Raw genomic sequence first — 19,793 nt, 5'->3', positions numbered from 1 at the left:
TGTTCACAACTCTGTTTACTTGCTGGTTAGACTCCAAGGGGCATGCTCTTTGCTAACCAGATGTTTTGGTTTTGGTTTTACTCTCAGGTCACTCCCAGCAAGACGGTGCCTGGAACATAGTAGATGGTCAGCCAATGAATTTTTAATTAAATTGGAACGTAAACAGCTCAGGGGATGCGAAGAAGCTTCCTTCGGGCATCCAGGCAGTTCTCACCGTCACCTGCACACTCACACAGAGACAGACACACACACACGCAAAGACACACACAGATAGACACACATAAAGATAGACACATTTATACACACAAACACAAAGACATACAGAAAGACAGACACATAAAGACAGACACATAGACAGACATGCTCAGACACACACAATACAGGCAGGTACTCATGCACACACTCAAAGACATACAGACACACAAAGAAGACAGACACACAGAGACACACATAGATACTCATGGACACACAGATTGACACACACAGAAACACTCTCCTGTGCACATGCCTGCACGCGCACGCGCACGCGCACACAATTCCAGTCCCTTTTATTCTCTTATGCCAGAATCAGAGGCAGCAGCCACGGAAGCAGCTGCCTCCCCGTCTCTAAAACAAGGCTGCATTTATTTGAAGCGTGTCAGGAGGTCATTCCTCAGCTAAATAGTGTCATTCCCATCCTTTCGGTCCCCTCCTAGGACCTATTCCACGATCCATTCATCATGCCTGTATCTCCAGCTGCAGGGCCTCCCGCGGACGCCAGCCCCTTCTGCATGGAGGGGTAGCCACAGCCACTCCTGGGGGTCTGGACTCAAATCCTGTCCCCCCCGCTCCGTGATCACTGCCCCCACCTTACAGAGGAGAAGGTGGAGGCTCAGAGAGGAGAAATGCATTTGTTCATTCATTCATTCGAGATTAGGTGGACCCACTTGGAATTGCCATTTTTGCAAGGTCAACAATAGTCAAATACCAGCAAGTTCAAATGGTGCATCCTAATATTCAGTGAGTGCGTCCCTCGTGCTGGATACCAGGCTAGGCCTGGAGATACAGAGATGGACCTGGAACTGACACCGTAGTAGGTGAGATAGGGGTATGGACTTGTAAGGAGTCGTAGGTGCTGTAAAGAGCATGGGACAAGGGGATGCGGTGCGATAGGAAGCGGTGGGACACCCCTAGACAAGGATCAGGGAGGACCGCTCTGGAAAGCTGACATTTGAGCCAAGGTCTAACTGAAGCAGGGCTGAGCCCCGTGAGTATCTAGGGTTAGCGGATTTTTTTTTTTTTTTTTTTTTTTGCTGCGCCAGGTCTTAGTTGCGGCACTCAGATCTTCGTTGTGGCATGAGGAATCTTTAGTTGGGGCATGCGAACTCTTAGTTGCAGCATATGGAATCTAGTTCCCTGACCCGGGGTCGAACCCGGGCCCCCTGCATTGGGAGCGCGGAGTGTTAGCCACTGGACCACCAGGGATGTCCCTGGGGCTAGTGGATTTAAAAGCAGAGGGAGGGACTTCCCTGGTGGCGCAGTGGTTAAGAATCCACCTGCCAATGCAGGGGACACGGATTCCATCCCTGGTCCAGGAAGATCCCACATGCTGCTGAGCAACTAAGCCCGTGCGCCACAACTACTGAGCCTGCGCTCTAGAGCCCACGAGCCACAACTACTGAAGCCCACGCGCCCTAGCGCCCTCACACTGCAACAAGAGAAGCCACCGCAATGAGAAGCCTGCGCACCTCAACGAAGAGTAGCCTCCGCTGGCCACAACTAGAGAAATTCCGTGCAAAGCAATGAAGACCCAACGTAGCCAAAAAAAAAAAAAAAAAGCCAGAGGGAACAGCCGGTGCAAAGGCCCAGAGCCGGGAATGTGCAGGAGTGTGATGGGCAGCATGGAGATGGAAGTGGCAGGAACAGAAGGGGTGAGAGGAGAGGGATGGGGAATGAGGTCAGGGGGCAGGGAGGAGACCGGTCACATAAGCAGCTTGGATTTTATTCAAGTGTGATGGGAGCCACCCTCACCGACAGCTCCCAGAAGGGAAGTGATAGGATCTGACTTACACTAAAAACATCACCACCTCCTGGGTATGTGTTCAAAAGAATTGAAAGCAGGGATTCAAACAGATACTTGAACGTAAATGTTCGTTGCAGTCCTATTCACAATCACCAAAAGGTGGCAACAACCTAAGTGTCCGTCAACAGATGAATAAACAGATGTAGGCAGGCCAGACAATGGAATAACATGGAGCCAGAAAAAGGGGTGAAGCCCTGACACAGGCTACAGCCTGGAGGAACCTCAGAAACACGATGCTAAGTGAAAGGAGCCAGACACAGAGGACAGATGTTGTGTGATCCCACTTACGCGAAGTATCTACAATGGTCAAATCCATAGAGACAAAGAGGAGAACAGAGGTTACCGGGAGCTGGGTGAGGGCGGGGGCAGTCATTGCTTAAAGGGAACAGACTTCACGTTTGGAGTGAAGAAGTTTTGAAAATAGATACTCATGATGATGGCATAACATCCATGACACTGAATTGTACCCTGAAAAATGGTTAAAATGGCAAGTTTTAATAATAATAACAATTTTTTTAAAAAAACACTTTCGGGGACTTCCATGGCGGTCCAGTAGTTAAGACTCCACGCTTCTGCTGCAGGGGGTTAGGGTCCTATCCCTGGCTGGGGAACTAAGATCCCGCAGGCCACGCGGGGCAGCCAAAAAAATTAAATATAAAACACTTTTGGGGCTTCCCTGGTGGCGCAGTGGTTGAGAGTCCGCCTGCCGATGCAGGGGACACGGGTTCGTGCCCCGGTCCGGGAAGATCCCACATGCCGCGGAGCGGCTGGGCCCGTGAGCCATGGCCGCTGAGCCTGCGCGTCCGGAGCCTGCGCTCCGCAAAGGGCGAGGCCACAACAGTGAGAGGCCCGCGCACCGCAAAAAAAAACCCAAAACAAAACACTTTTGAGTAGAGAATGAAAGGGGCAAAGATGGCAGTGTGAAGGCTACTGCCTTTGTCAAGAGAGAGGCTGTAGTGACCAGTCTCAGCAACCCTATTAGAACCAGGGCTCAAACCCAGGTCTTTGCCCCCCACACCCTTCCCTGTGCCAGAAACATCTGGCCTCGGGGACTTCAGGAGTAGAGCAGTGGCTGAGAGTGTGGGTTCCAGTTCTGGGAACCTGTGTTCAGATTCCAGGTCTGCCCCTCCCAGCGTGTGACCTTGGGTTTGTGACCTTACCTCTCTGGGCCTCACTCGTCTCATCTGTTGAGTGGGAATCATAATAACACATACTTCAGGGGTTGTCGGGAGGATTCACTGGCGTAAGGTAAGTAAAGGTTTGTCCGCTGCCTAGTAGCAGAAAGTCCTCCATAAACACTACTGAGCAGGGGTCACTGTGCCAGGCCACGGATCACCAGCCCCAGATTCCCTCCTTCCTTCTCCCTTTTGCTCCCTGCTCCTCTTTCCCTCACCTCTCTCCCACTTTCTTCTTCTTTTCTCATTTCCTCCTCCTTTTATCTCCTCCCTCCCGGATGGGCTTCGTGGGCAGGCAACCTGTGAAGTCCCGCAGGGCCCCGCACTTGATTTGACGCTCTGCTGTCGCCATCCTGAAATTCTTAATAATTGTTGAGCAAGGGGCCCCTCATTTCCATTTTGCACTGGCTGGTCCTGCCACCCGCCTGTCCAGACCCTCACCCAGGAAGAGTACCACTTTGCCCAGCTCTGGTTTGCAGGAAAGTCTTCCTAGAACTCCCGGCCGGAAGGAGCTGGACACAGTAGGTCACCCCAAGTCCTATTCATTTCCGATTTCATGGCTCATTCCCTACTTTAAAAGTCTTCTCTGGAAGAACAGAGAAAGCAGGGGGTGAGGGGTGAGAAGAAACAAGGACAGTACTCCAGATTCCCTGTAGCTCATTCCAGAGATGCTGGGTACCTTGGAGACAGGTGTAGTGAGGAAGAGAAAGACAGTTGGCATAAGGAGATGCCTCAAAGGTCCTCTTGTCTGGAGACAAGAGTAAACTGAGTGCATATCAAAATCACCAGGAAAACAGATTGAAAAAGGGGGTTCTCCAGCCCCACCACCTCCAGGGGGTTTCTGATGACTCCACTACAAGTAGATAAAGTCCAGACTCCTCGAAGGACGCCACGCCATCTGGCCCGTGCCCACACCATCCCCTGCTAACAACCTCTTATCAAGCCCCCACCTCAGTGCTCCTCTCTTCTGTCAGGAAGGCTCTCCCTGGATCTTCCCAAGGCTGGCTTGTTTGTCTCAGCTTAAAGGTCAACCTCTGAAGCCTAAATATAAAGCAGGTCTGCCACCCCTGTTGCTCTCCATCAATGGCCTGAGTTGGTTAACTTTGGAGCACTGATCACAACACAAAGAAGGTACCTTATTTATGTCTTATCGCCTGTGTCCCCGACTAGAATGGAAGTTACGTGGGAGCCAGGATCTCATCTGTCCTGTCACTATAGTGGCCTCACTGCCAAGCCCAGTCCCTGGCACATAGTAGGTGCTCAATAAACATCAATTGCATACATGAGTGAATGAGTCTGGGTTTTCAGCAAATGCCCCAGTGATTCTGATGCGTCCAGTCTGTGGGAGTTTGGGAGCCAGCGGTCTGGTTTGGTCACTGCTGGAATCCCCTCTACATCCTGTCAACCTTTTCTTGCACACCCTCCATGATGGGGAGACTTATTCCCTCTTTCAACAGACCTAACAGTTGGCAGGATTGACCCTCTATGGATACTAAATCTGCCTCCCCATGGCTTCCACCCACCGGCCCTTATCCAACCCTCAAGTCCCCTCTGAACAGACTTAATTCCTCCATCAAACCATAGCCCCTCAAAAACCTTCACCTCCCAAGACTCCTCAACAAGGCTCATTTCTAAGTTTCCCTTCTCCTGAGGGAGGACCAGGTTTTAATTGAAGTAAGCCTGTTCTGGATTAGACACTTCCCATTTATTATTCTTTGATATCTGGCTTCATCTCCAAAATGTTCCACCATGAACTTGGATTCCTTCCATAATCAGGGAGAAAAGTATTCAAGAAACAACCCTATTCACACTAACAGGCATTTATGGGCGATCTCTCTCCTCCCACATCACACCACCCCTAAAACCGAAAACACATTTCTTTACGGTCTAGAAGGATAAGAAGTCATGAGAAGTGCAAGTCACAGAAAATGCAGGGATGAAAGGATCTTTCTGCAAGAGGCTAGTCTGGTTCCAAAGAAGAAAAGAAAATGTGTGTCCTTGCCTGCGAAGTCCACTCAGGGAGTCACAGACCGTCTTTATGACAAACCTCAGGTGAGCTCGACCAATCAAACACTTGGTTCTGTAAAAGACAGAGTAAGGGACTGTTGCTTCCAATTCGGGAATTTTCAGCACCAAGTCCTAGCTGCGTTGTTGGGAGGAGCGTGTTGATCAAAACAGGGCCGGGTGCAAATTCAGAAATATCTTTCTGACCATTTGGAAATTGTTCATGCGGGTGAGACTAGGACTTCAGTTCCCAGAAACCGCTGCGGGAAGGTCTTGGAGTGAGTTAGGTTTGGAGGTTACATCAAGTTCTCCCTAGGAGGTCACAAGTCTAGTGTCATCCAAGGAGACTCGCAGAATGCTAAGGGGTGAGGACTCTGGAAAACAACCCATCCCTACCCCCAGACCATTTTTTAGAGCTTTTTTTACCAAGATTTCAAGAGGTGAGCATCAGCTTCTGTCAACATGCCAGAGAAACAACTGGGGTGTTGGCTTGTCAGGCAGTAGAGACAGTCGCTCTCGGGAGCTGTGGCTCCCAAGAGGAGTCCAGAGCGTCCCTCTGACCTCCTGCCAGGGATCCCCCTGGCCAAGCCCAACCTGAAGCCAGAGGGAAGAGAGCCCAGGGATGACGTGTCCACACGGGTCCGCCTCCTGGAACACAGAGCAGGTGGAGGAGGATGGAAAATGAATCCAGAGGAGCAAGAAGACCCCCCCACACACACACACATTCTAGCTCTGCACTTAGCACAGTGCTTAGTACGTAGTTGGAGCTCAACAAATATTGGATGAATGAATGAGTGAGTGACCCTTGATCCAGCCCAGTCTAGGTACCTTGCATTTTTCTACCTTTGAGTTTTTCTTCACACTAGTCTCTTCTCTCTGCTTCCTCTCTAAGTCATACCCCCATCCTTCATAGCACAACTCAAAACCAATTCCCCCTTTATGCCGAATGAAAGGAGCCAGGTACAAAAGAATGCGTGGTGTATGATTCCATTTATATAAAAACATTTTTAGTGCAAACTTATCCATAGTGGCAGAAAACAGATCTGTGCTTACCTGGGGACAGGGAGGAGGGGAAGAGAAGGAAGAACGGATTACCAGGGGACGTGAGGGGACTTTCACAATGTTGGGTATGTTCACTACCTTGATTGTGGTGACGGCTTCAGTGGTGTATACATATGTCAAAACTCATCAAATTGTACATTTTAAACATGCGCGGTTCATTACACATGGATTTAAAGAAAGCTAAACAAACAGAAAACCCAATTCCCCACAAAATCTTCAGATTCCCCACCTCCTAAAAATGCCTGAGCACTGGTTGTTGGCACTTCGGCATTCATTCATTCAGTAACTATTAATTGAGCACCTACTATGAGCCACACACTGGGCTGAATGCTACGGACAATCCCCAGCCCACAATGAGCTCAGAGCCCTGTGGGCAAACAGACAAGGGGGTTGTGGGAGTATACAGATTCCTGGAAAGAAACACATCCAGGAGGATGTGAAAGGTGAGATAGGCAGGTGCCAGTGGGGAAGTCAAAATAAAAGGCTCAGAAGGGAGAGAGCGTGTTGGCAAATCCAGTCAAAGCTCAGGACAGGTGGACTATGGGGAGGGAGTGGGCAAGAGGTGAGGAAGGCGGGGGGCCGGGGGCTTGGAAACCAACCAAAGGGTTTGGGTTTTGTCCTGGCAGCAATGAGGGAGCACCTGGAAGGTTTTTTTGTTTTTTAATTTATTTATTTTATTTATTTATTTTTGGCTGCATTGGGTCTTCGTTGCTGCGCACGGGCTTTCTCTAGTTTCGGAGAGCAGGGGCTACTCTTCATTGCAGTGTGCGGGCTTCTCATTGCGGCGGCTTCTCTTGTTGCGGAGCACGGGCTCTAGAGCGCAGGCTCAGTAGTCGTGGCGCACAGGCTTAGTTGCTCCACGGCACGTGGGATCTTCCCGGACCAGGGATCGAACCCGTGTCCCCTGCATTGGCAGGCGGATTCTTAACCACTGCGCCACTAGGGAAGCCCCACCTGGAAGGTTTTAAGCATGGGAGTAACCTCGTCAATTTTGTTCTACAACAGAATTGCTCTGGCTGGGACATGGAGAATGAATTGGAGGAGATGGGATGGGAGCAGTGTGTCCTGGAAAGAGAAGGTTCTGGCCTGAATGAAGGTCTGGCCATGAATAGGAGAGAGACGTGGAAGAGAGAGAATAAGCAGGATCTGGGAGAGATTAGAAGGGGAGTGAGAGAGAAGGTGCCAGCATGATTTCTGGCTCAGGGAGCTGGACAGATGCAGTGCCCAGAGAGGCAGCAGGCACGGCAGGGAGGGAGTTTGAGGAGAGCTGAGTAGACGGGCCTCACATTTGGAAGGCCCATGCAGATCTTGGCGTCCTCTCCTTAAGTTATGAGATCCTGGAAGAAGCTATGAGATCCTTGAAGATCTTTGCATCCACAACAGATGGCACTCAATGCCTGACACATCATTTTCTCCTAACAGATGCTTGTCGATTGACTCATTGCTGAGTTCTCTCTCCAGACTTGTACTCATAAACCCAGGCTCAGAGGACAACTATTTATTTGTTGGTGAGGCTTCCATCTCTCCCGGGGACAAGCCCTAGGCGACAGCAATGATGAAGGACAACATTAAATCCCCATGGGCCAACTGCACCAAGTCCTCCCCATGACCCCCACCCGGGCTCCCCGTTCGTGGGAAAGAGTGGGTTTCTGGTCAGCCTCCCCCTGTCCATAATCAATTTGCTCTCAGAAGGAAACAGAACTCTGTGTCTGCCACGTACTAATCATCACGCCGCAGACAGCTCCAGCATAGTTCTCCAGGAAGCGCCAGTCTATGCAAATTAGGCTGGGGACACAGGACTCCCAATTCAAAGACTGAGGGGTGCAACAGAGAGGTTCAGTAACTTTCCCAAGGCCACGTAGCAAATCCAAAGGCAGAATCGGGCCTCCCGATGCTGTATGGCTTGTCCTCAACACTGGCCAATCTTCCCTCTGCCTACACTCTCCAAAGTTTGCCTCTGAGGACCCTTGAGGGTCTCAGATTAGAAAAGCCATGAAGAGTGTAGAAGGGTAAAGAGACTTGCCCACAGTCTCGCAACTAGGAAAGGGCAGGGCGTTTTTTCATTGGAGCAGAAACTGAAATTCCTATTCTCCCTCTCTTCTCAATTTCTTCAGGGAACATGTACAGTCAGCAATCACTCTATTTATCTACACCGACGAGTCTGGTCACCGCAAACTCTTCCTTCCCGGGGCACTTTGTATCTTTCTCTGGTTTCATATTTAATCTTCTTCATTGAACTCCTGGGGCAAGAGCTGGGTCTGATTCATATTCCTGCTCCCCAGCCCCTCACAAAGTGCCTCGAACCTCCGAGGAAGCTCAGTAAATGTCTGCTGATTCATTTTGATCCTTCAATGAGGTGCAAAAGGAGAAGTTGTTGGAGGCGGGGGAGAAACAAACCACTGACTGAATAATGCCCACAACCCTGAATTTCCCTTTGGAAATCTGAGTTTCTATCCCTGCCCTGCTTGCCACCATGTGGGAAATGCCAAAGCAGCCATCTGCTCCAGGCCTTGGATGTCTATAAAACTGTAGTAACAATAGAAGGAAGGGCTTGAAACTTAAGCAGTCAGAATTCACATGAAAAGAATCATTGCCATCACCAAGAGGGGCAGGACACTGCCAATGTCTACTCTCTCCTCTTCAAACATTGTTGAGATCAGAGCCCAGAAAGGGCTGCCACTGTCTACAGTGGAGAATGACCAATTCAAATAAAAACTCCCCAGTCCAAGTCCATGTGGGCTCGGGGTGGTTGATTCACCGGCTCCACCTCACAGACTCACGCCCGGAGTGGTAGAATGATTCCCCCAAGCTCACACAGCAAGGGAGTGGCAGAGTCAGGCAGCGTGAGATTAATCAAATAAAAGCATCTCTGTTGGAAAAGTGTCTTGGTGAGTCAGCCTCAGACATCTTGAGATTCAATCTTGGCTTTGCAAGTTACAGGTCATAAAATCCTGGAGAAGTTGCTTAGCCTCCCTGGGCCTCAGTTTTCCCATCTGCAAAATGGATGGACTAATAGCACCTACCCTGAAGACACACGTGAAGTGCTTTGCACAGTTCCCAGCACACACAATCTCCAGATAAGTTGTTGCCACTGTTTATTTCTCAAAAGGCCCTGGAGGAACAATGATAATGGTGGGAATGCCTTGCACTGAAACACACAAGGCTGGGAGATCTTTTACAGTTTTTTTTGGCTGGTTGGTTTTTGGGTTGGGGATTTTTTGTTTGCTTGGTTAGTTGGTTGTTTTTGAGGGGAGGGGCAGTTGTTTTTTCCTTTTTCCGTGCTGTGTGGCTTGTGGGATCTTAGCTCCCCGACCAGGGATCCAACCCGGGCCCCTGGCAGTGAAAGCGCTGAGTCCTAACCACTGGGCCGCCAGGGAAGTCCAGAGGTTTTTATTTCTTTCTTTTTGGCCGCCATCCCCACCCCCCACGGCTTGTAGGATCTTAGTTCCCCTACCAGGGATCGAACCCAGGTCCCTGGGAGATCTTTTAGACCACAAGACTTCTGGTGCCCCTTAAAACTCACAAGCATCTGTTCCCAGACCACCTGGTCACCTCTGCCCTGACCTCTCCTGCAAGATTCTGCAGGGACATAGTGTGGCTGAGAGACACGTGCAATCGCTGGATCAGCTCCCAGCAGAGGGACCCAACAGCATCTTTAAAAACAAAGCCTTCTCAGGTCTGGTTTCATGAGACCTCAAAAAGCCTCCTGGAGAGAAGGCGAAAGGCAAAGAGGCTGTCAAAGCCTCCTGGAGAGAAGGCGAAAGGCAAAGAGGCTCTGAGAAGTTTCCATAAACACTTACTTACCAGGAGGAGCCTCCGGAGAAGCCCATGCACTGGCCCTGAGACCCTGACCAGCGGGGGACTCCCTACTGGCTCAGGAGGGAGTGGGCGGAGCCTGGCTGAGCATGACACCCCTCCCCCAGTGGGGGCCTTTAGTGCAGGGATTGGGGCACCAGGGCCATAACCGTTGGCAGAGGAATGGGGGCTTCCTTCCAGCCTCAGAATGTAACGCAGAGTTTCTCCACCTCCACACTACTGAGACTTTCAGCGGAATAATTCTGGGGTTGGAGGAGACTGTCCTGTGCACTGTAGGATGTGTAGCGGCATCCCTGGCCTCCACCCACTACTAGCAAATTCCATCCAGTTGCGTCAGCCAAACATGTCTCCAGATATTGCCAAGCATCCCTTGGGAGACAAAATCACCTCCGATTGAGAACCTCTGATGTAAAGGGGGCTTCCCAGAAGAGGAAGGAGAAACAGACACCCAGGTTAACAGTGATGGGTAGAAAGAGAGAAAAGAAAGGGAGAGCAGAGATACCTGCTGGCTTTAGGGGAAAAAAAAAGGTGGTGGTGGGGAATTGATCCCTAACAGATCGCATCTAGTAGCCCCAGGGATCTGGTTCAGGTAAGAGATCTTCTACCCTCCTCTTTTACTCTGAGAGATCACTCCTTATTCTTCTTAAAAGGGGGCATGATTCTATTCTGTAAGTATTTATTGATTGCTTTTCATAGACAAGGCACTCTCATGCACTCATTGCAAACAATTATTCAACAAATCTGTACTGTTCTTATTACTTAATATTTCTTTGGGCACATGCCTTGCGCCAGGCACTGTGCTAAGCACATTACCTTTATCATCTCATCCAATCCTCACAACAACTTCATGAACTTATTCATTTCTTTTAGCATTATTATTTTTCCTGGTTTGCAAATAAGAAAAGTGAACCTCAGACAGATTAAGTAACTAAGCCCAAAGCACCCAGTTTGATACATTTTGTGGGAAATGAATGAATGAATGAATGAATGAACAAACGAACAGGCAGCAGAGCTCTTACTCTTCCTATGTGTCCATAGTCACATGTAGACATCGTGTGGAAATTCAAGTTGATGGCAGGTCTCCCCTGCTAGGTTGAGAGAAGTTTAGGAGCCAGGGGAAAAGGGGTGCTTGTTCACACGCTAACTGCAGCCTCTGACACAGTAGGAGTCCGACACATGTTTATCAAACGATCGAATGAAGGAAGGCTCTTTGCCTACATCTGATTTACCTTTATAAACACCACCACCCAGACCCAGGACAGGTCTGGTCCGTAGCAGAGGCTCAGTATCACTGTGTTTTGTTCAAGGAGAAAAAGGGTAGGTTCTGGAATCCTGGGTCTTGAAGAAGTCTGGCAGATCTGGTTTGAGATCAGAGGTTCTCAAGCAGGGATGATTTTTGTACCCCAGAGGACACATCTAAAGACAACTTTGGTTGTCATAACTTGCAGGGGGAAGCGCTAGTGGCATCTGGTGGGTAGAGGCTGGGGATACCACTAAGTATCCGCCTATGCACAGGACAGCCCCCCACCCAATGAAGAATTACCCAGCCCGAAATGTACAGAGTGCCAAGGTGGATAAACCCTGATCTATTTGTATCAGCAGATGAATTATGATGCGGGGCCGTTACAAATGCTGGGGGACAAAATGCTTTAGGGTCACCTGGCTATTCATTCACTCACTCAGAACACCTTTATCAAAACCTTCTGATATAAGACGACCATGAGAAGGAGTGGGTAAGGGAGAGACAGGGATGAATATGACCCAGCCTCAACCCCGGCCCCCCACCAAGCTTACCAGCTCCTGGGGTCTCCAGTAAGGATGGGCAACACGAGAATGCTGAGTGAAAAATGGGAGGTGTATGCAGTCAGCCAAAGGGAGAAGAACCCAAGAAGAAGAATGAACACTGCCTTGGAAGGTACTCTGAGAAAGGGAGACACCGTCCCTCTTTAGTGTCATCATTATGTGATCTTTTCGTCTGTTAGGTACACCAACAGGGGAAACACATTGAAAGAAGTATGGCTTTCAGGGCTGGGCCCCATTTTAAGTATTTCTGCTCTATTCACAACTAATATTTTTGCATCCCTCTTCAGAAGGCTTTTACAGACAGTCCATATTATATTGTGACAGTTTCTGTTTAAAACTATTACAAAAAAAAAAAAAAAAAAAGGAAAGGTACATTTACATCATGGTGAGTCATCAGATCCGGGAACAACGCTGGGCAGGCTCTGACACTTCCTAGCTGTGTGACTCCCCTGTCTTCCTTTCTTCATCTGTGAAATGGGGCTAATAACAGCCCCTCGGTCCTAGCGCTGTTGTGAGAGTGCCAAAAGATGTTGTGTTTTCTATGAATCATCTCACTCCATAGCAAAAGATCCGGCACCTACAAAGATTCAATGACTTTTTAATGCTTACAGATTAGGGAGTGATCATTAACTTAACAAAAGGATTGTTGGCCGGGAGAATTACCTTAAAGTCACATTCCAGTAGCGCGTTTAACATCTAGTGACATTGGCCATCATGGGATGGAGACACATCTCGTAGAGCACTTCTAGCATGTAAAGGGTGGTTCCCCCTGAAGGGTGACAGTGACCACAGTGGCCCAGATAATGCCTCTGGGAAGCAGCTCTGTCGGAAGCGGGGCCAGCTCCAGCTCTGGGACTGGATATTGGAAGGCCCTTTAATGACTCCAAGCACATAATTATTTACCCCTTTCTCCAAGAGGATAACCCTCACCTCCTACTCTATCTATTCCAGGGCCCAAAAAAATGGATTCATTCACTTTAACCAGCTCAAGGAGACACTTTGTAAAGGATAAAGAAATTAGTTCCCCCCCCACAACCAAATAAGGCCCAGTAACAGCAGCCGTCTACTGCTTTCCAGTTTCCCGAACATCTCCCCCAGTGCTCCAGGAAACCCTATGAGGCAGGCACAGTTATTGCCCCACTTTACAGATGAGCAGACTGAGGCTCAGAGAAGCTGAGAGTTCCTACCTGCCATGACTGAGCTGGTCAACATTGGAGTTAGGACGCAGCCAAACCCTCTAATTTCAGACCCTCTTCTACCTTGACAGACAAGAGAAGAGCTCTTGAAGAAGAAAATGAGATCTTTGAAGGTGAGTCTCATCTTTTTCCCTTTGTAATTCAGTCTCTTTGCCCCATCCCCTCCCCAAACCCACATCCCCAAACATGCTCTGCTCCCCTTTTCCTCTCCTATACCAAACTCTGACACAAGGAAAACAGACTAAAACAATCCCACATGGCCACTCTCTGAGACAGGCATACTCTTGTATCCTTATTCCACAGATGAGCAAACTGAGGAACAGAGAGGCTAAATGACTTGCCCTATATCACACAGCCTGTAAGCGGCGGAGCCAGATTCTAACCCTGGGGAATTGGGCTCCAGAGTCTGAACTGATAACACAACACTGTATTACTTTCCCTGAAAGTAGGACTGGTTAGATTTTAAAAAAAAAAAAAGAAAGAAAAAGATTTTGTAACTTAGACAAATTCCTGGTTTGCTGTGTTTTTCCATTATCACCCTTTTGTTTGTAACCAAGTGAAGGTTTCAGACCCAACAAGAACAAATAAAAATCACTCTCCAAGGTCAAAGGTCCATTTCTCCATCCTGACTCGATATCTAGTCTGCAAAGACTACACCCCCTTGGGGTCCTTGGGCAAACTTTTCTTACTTCCTTTTTCCAAGCTGGGAACCCACCCAGGCAGCAGCTCCATTTGCAGAGCCCAGAAGATAGGCAAATAAAGTTCAGTCCCTTCTCAGCTTTGCCCATCCATCTCCATTCATTTCTGTAGCTCTCTCGTCGTCTGTGTACTACTCCTTCATTATTCATTCAGTCAACAAATACGTATTGAACAGCTATGTTCCAGTTACTGAGCTGGGCGCTGGGGATTCAACAGTGAACAAGACAAACACAGTCTCTACCCTCATGGAACTAATATTTTATTAAGGAAGATAGACAATATGCACCTAAACATATAAATAGGATAATTCTGGGTATTGATGAGGGCTACAAAGAAAACAGACAGAGAGGTGGACTAGAGAGTCGCTGGGGATGGGGTGCTTTTAGATAAGATGGTCAGGAAAGACTTCTCCTGAGAAGTTGACATTTGAGCCGAGACCTCAGTGACAAGACACAGCCAATCTTGTAAGGATCTGGAGGCAAAAGGACAAACCAAGTGCAAAGGTCTTTAGGTGAGAAAAACTAGGTGTGTGTGAGGCTAAACAAGGTGGGGCACTGAAGGGGAGGGGGAGTGTTACAAAAGGTGGGCAGGAGCCCATCACAAAGGCCCCTGCAGATCGCGGTGAGGAATATGGATTTTATTCTAAGTGTATTGGGGAGTCGTTGGAGAGTTAAAAGCAGGAGAATGACAAGATGTGATGGCAGAGGAGGGCAAGGATAGAAGAAACAGGGAGGCCAGTCAGTAGGCTACTGCTCTAAAACAGATGAGATGATGTCGGCTTAGACTAGGGTGATAACAGAGAAGAAGATGAGAAGTAGATGGGTTGGAACATATTTGGAGGCAGAGTTAACTGAACTTGCTGTTGGATTGGATATGAGGCAGGAGAGAAAGGGGGAATCAAGAATGACTCTTAGGCGTGGGTTTAGGAGATGGTCCAGGACGCTTTTCACGGAAAACTATTCTTATTTTGTGAAACACCCACCCAACCCACATGAAGGAAGAGTCCTGTTTCCTCTTCATTCTAATTTCTTGCGTTCACATTTAAGGTTTAAACCAACTTCCAAATCCAGACCATGGGCCATAATGGCCTGGAAACCCAAAGGGATTGTACTAAAGAAACTTAGCAGAGTAACCACTGGAATATCCCCTGTATAACTGTCAGTGTGGCCCCCTAGAGCAAGCACGGGCCCCATAACCAATGAGACCTGGGTTAAAATCACAGGTCTTCACTGTGTAACCATAAGCAACTTAATGAACATCTCTGAGCCTCTATTTCATCACCTGTAAAATGAAGCCATGATAAATATCGATCACTTTTCAGAGTTGCAATGAAAATCAAGGAATCAGATGTACATAACGGTCATTCAATAAGTGGCTTTTTTTTTCATTTCTCCTTCACCCACCCAAGGGAAGGGTTTCTCTCCTGGCATGATGAGGTTCTGCATTCCAAGAGGTTGAAAAGTATGTGATCCAAAGGGATGACTGTTTTGACCTTAATAAAAGATCTGTGAGTGTTTTGGTGAGAAGATAACAGTCAGGGTGTGGAAGAACTGGGGTGCCATTACCTCAATCCCAAAATGCAACCTCTTATTACAAATCACTCTCGTTTGAGAATTCTAGTTCCTCTTCCTTTATGGGCAAATTATCTCTAGAATGTCCAGGTGGGGAAAGGAATGAATCTATTCCATTGAATTCTCAGGGACCCCTCTCCATAGGTATTGGTGATGCTGACAACGGGGCTTAGCTGGTGGGGAGGCTTGGAGGGTGCTGAGAAGACCAAATGAAGAGGTGGCCCTAGGGCATCTGGGCTCTCTGGGAGGCAGTGTATCTATGAGACGCCAGAGGGATTGTGTATAATACTTCTGTGTGCACTAAAATGGGTGTGCCCCCCTTCGAGGGAGTAGGTAATTTTTTTCTCCCCTGCGCAAACTTCTTTAGACAAGTGCTGCATACAGATATGAGCGGAGGAATCAATGCTTGGTTATACACCATGCCAGAAGTCTAGATAACACCGCGCACATTTAGAAAATGAAGAACCAGATTAACACTTTTGTACCCAAACTTTCAAAGGGAATCGTTTCCCTGTTAATAATCCAGAAGGTTGTTATCCTTACAGATCTCATCTTTTCCTCAAAGGGTTAAGGCAACTTAATGTCCATCGCTTTCACCCTCCTAAGCCATCTATTGACTCACAGGCAAGCTCCTTAGCCTGTTCACCTTCATATTTGACCACCAATCCTCCCAGCTCTTATATTTTCCCACTCAAGAAGTTAAGATGCCAAGGATATGATATTCCTGGAATTAAATATTCTAAACCCCTTACCTCTTCTTCAGAATAAAGCAAAGGACAGATTCAGGATATTTGTATCTATTGTTTTAAGCATGAATTTCCACTTCTTTGGGGGTCGGGATAGCTGTTTGTATCTGCTTTAGAGTACATTTTCAATAAACCTTTCTTTCATCATTTATTTGGGAAGAAAGGAGAAGACACCGTTTTTAATCAATTGTTTTGTTCTTTGATTACACACGCACACACACACACACACACACACATCTGTGTACAGGACGCTAGTTCTAAGGAAAAACAAAAAGGGGAAATAAACGCAGGAGAGGACAAGAATCACAGAGTGAAGGAGAGCTAGAACGAGGGCGTAAAGGAGGAGAGGGCGGGTTACAGGAGCCCATTTGCCCTCGCGGCGGCGCGTCAGGTTCAGCACCGCGGACAGCTCCCGTCTTTGTCTTGGTCCAAACTCCCGCGCCCGCGCGTAGCCAGGCTGCGACCGGGGGCGCACCCGCTGCCTTCTCCGCCAAACCTGCTTCGGGAAAAAAGAGAGAAAGACCAGAGCGGACAGGTAGAGGTTTTCTCATCCTCTCCCCGCATCGTCCGAACTCGGCCCTGATCCCATCCCACTGCATTACGGCGGTCGATGTTAACTTGGTTTCACGCGGAACCTTGCTTCTGTCTACACACCGTTGGGGGCCAGGGAAGTTCACATGGCGAGTTCAGATTAGGTTTGGAATTCGTTTCACTGTCACTGCCCCAGGCCCTAGCCGCCCACAATCTGTCCCCAGACAACACCTAGCCTAGCCTTCGACCAAAGAGGGGGGAAATAGCGATGTCTAGTGCTTTATCGTGGGTATACGGGGCTGTGAAAACGCAAGACCACCCAGACCCCAAGACCCGCAGCATCAAATCCAAGGGAGGGGAAACCGAAGCTCAGAGAGGGAAGTCAGAGAGATGAGAAAGGGTTGATTCCCATGCAACCAAGGCCCAGCAAAAAGGAATGAATTATGCTCTGATCGGAGACTGTACATCCCGCCGCTGGAATTCCGCAGAGTTTTTTCTCCCTTTCGCCAGGAAAGGCGTCTTTCTCCGAGTTCAACAAGCTTCACCCACAGAGGCGTCTCAAAATGTTTCTTTCTTTTTTTTTTATGGGCCCCTTCGTAGAAGCCAGAATAAAAAGAATTTCTTCTCACGTTCTCCTCTGCCTGAAACCTTGCTTCCCCGAGGGAGTGGGAAATGCCGCGCGTGTGACGGTCATTTTCCAATTCCTACAACCACATACATAAACACACAGAGACACGCACTCCAGCCCATGGCCAATAAAGTTATGCGCTTCCGCCAACCTTCAGAGAAGTCGGCCAGCCAAGCTACGATGTACTCTCACAGAATTCGTTCCCTAAATGAGCCCTAGGATAGGGGTACACAGGGGAAGTTTAGGAATGAGTCTAACCACGAGAAGAAGACTCTTCCTCAGTCCGTCTGCCAATTTGTTGGGAGGAAAGAAAGAGAACTCTTGCAGACTTTCTAATGCCTGGGGCCTCCACACCTGCGTCCAGGCCGCAGCGATATTGCCACAAACCAACCAGCCAAAGACCCGGAGCCCAGCTCCAGCCGCCGCGGACTGATTGGTATTCACCTCCAAAATAAGACCTCTCACCGCCCCCCGCCTCAAAAAATCCCTGGAATTTTTTTTTTCGGAACAGCATTCTGCCCTTCCCCTCCTCTTCCCCCAAGAAACGGAGGAGAAAGGCCACCGCGCACTGTTGGGCAGCTCAAAGGAGTTTTAGAGAAAAGCGCGATCCCCGCTGTGGTCCCCGAGGAACAGAGGGGCGCGCAGCAGGGTAAACATACTCGACTTGGGAGGAGGGTGCTGGGGGTCGCCTTCCCGGAGCCCTTCCCCCCTCCCGGGGTCCAAGGGCGGTGGGCAGCCCCTCCACCCCCCAGCCGGCTCCAGCGCGTTGTTCAGCCAGGCTGCGGTGTAAACCGCTGCTTTCCGATGCAGATTTCCCTTTTAACACCTTCTAAACAAAGGCTAATGAGGCCACTGCGTTGCTCTATCAACACACAATCATTAGCAGCCGAGAAATACACACACTCACGCGCGCGCGCGCGCGCGCACACACACACACACACACACAAACACAGCGCGCGCGGGCTGCCAAAGTTGGGCGATTTCTAAAGGAACCCATATTAGGCTAACAAAAAGGAGGTGGGATATTGCGGGGGGGCGGAGAGGAGGTGGGAGAGAATGGGGAAAGGAGGAGAAGGAGGTAGAGAGCCAGAGCCGGAAAGGGAACGAGAGAGAGAAAGAGAAATGCTATCGAGACCACGGAAAAGACCAAGATAAAAGAAAGGGGAAGCAAGATACAGACTCAAACTCAGACTAGCTAACTAGTCGAGGGAGGATAATTAGAGAGTCTGCGGGATGCTGAATTTGGAGGTTAGCGCTCCCCATTTGGGCTCCAGAGATGGAGCAGAGTTGCAAGCATCTTCTTAAAAACAGCTCCCGGAGCTCCGGTGATGGCCTCCACCGTCGGTTACCTCAATGGGGCCAGAGAGGCCATGACCACAACCCCACGCGCCCCAGAGCTGCCTGCTCTCGGACATCAATGGGCTGGGGCGGCCGTCCAGGCTAAACCGCCACGGCGAGAATGCGGAAGATGCCAGCGGCTCTCAGCTCAAACCCTCGGCTAGTCTGGCCACCTAGGATTTGAGCCTCACCGGGCAGCTGTCGGGGCAGCCTCCAGCTCTGCACAAAGTATGGGGTTTTCCCTCTCTGAACAAAGAGTCAGCGTTGCCCCCCACAAGTTGGAGGACTGGCTCGCACCTTTCCTTCTGTCCTCCCCAGGCCCCCCTCGGGCCCCCAGGGATCAGCTCCAGTCTGCACCCTCCCTGCGACTGCTGCCTACGTTGGGCCCTGGGTTGCAGCGCCCAAGAGAGTGATGTAGCCCGCGGGAGCTGGCAGGGCAGCCTGATGGGTGGGGCCTCTGAGAGATGCATTCCAGGAAGGGGTGTCTTGCTGGAAGGAGAAAGGGGACACCATGCTCCACCCTACCCTGGCCCCAACCAGCCAGGTCTCTAAGCTGGCCAGCGCTCACACACACACACCCATTCACTCTGGAGCTGGATCTCCCCGAACGGCCAAGTGCGAGCAGCCGCTGGCCTCCAACCTGCTCCCACCCAGAAACACTGGCCGGGCCTGGCCCTGGTGGCTCGTAGGGCTCCGCAGCAGACTCCCACCAGCCTCTGCCCCATGAAGCTGACCACGCCTTCTGGCCTCAGTGCCTGTCCCAAAGCCACTGAACACAACAGTGCTGCCCAGCTCCTGCCACCCACTCACGCCCCTCAGGCCCCTTAAAGTCCCGCCCCAGATATTGGACTGGGGACTCAGAGCCTCGCTCCCCAGCGCTGGGAGGGGGTGTTTAAGGAGGGGAGAAGCTTTGCCATTGTTGATGGATGAATAAATAGATGAAGGAAAGAGGAGGGAGGAAGGAAGGAAGGGAGGGAGGGAGGGAGGGGAGGGGAGGGATTCCCTGCCTTTTTGATTAAACGTTCCAGGTCGGGCCAGCCCAGTTAACGAGACCGTTAATTAAGCCGCGCACGATTCAACTGACAGGAAGGCCCTGCGCCCCGCAGAGATGTTCTGGAAACCAAGCAGTCCACAGCAGAGTGCGAGGGGACACACTGGCCTC

The sequence above is a fragment of the Aethalodelphis obliquidens genome, unplaced genomic scaffold, assembly GCF_003676395.1.
Source record: "Aethalodelphis obliquidens isolate GAN/ISIS:26980383/991018 unplaced genomic scaffold, ASM367639v1 scaffold28, whole genome shotgun sequence".
Classification (NCBI taxonomy): Eukaryota; Metazoa; Chordata; class Mammalia; order Artiodactyla; family Delphinidae; genus Aethalodelphis; species Aethalodelphis obliquidens.
This window is presented reverse-complemented; position numbering follows the sequence as displayed.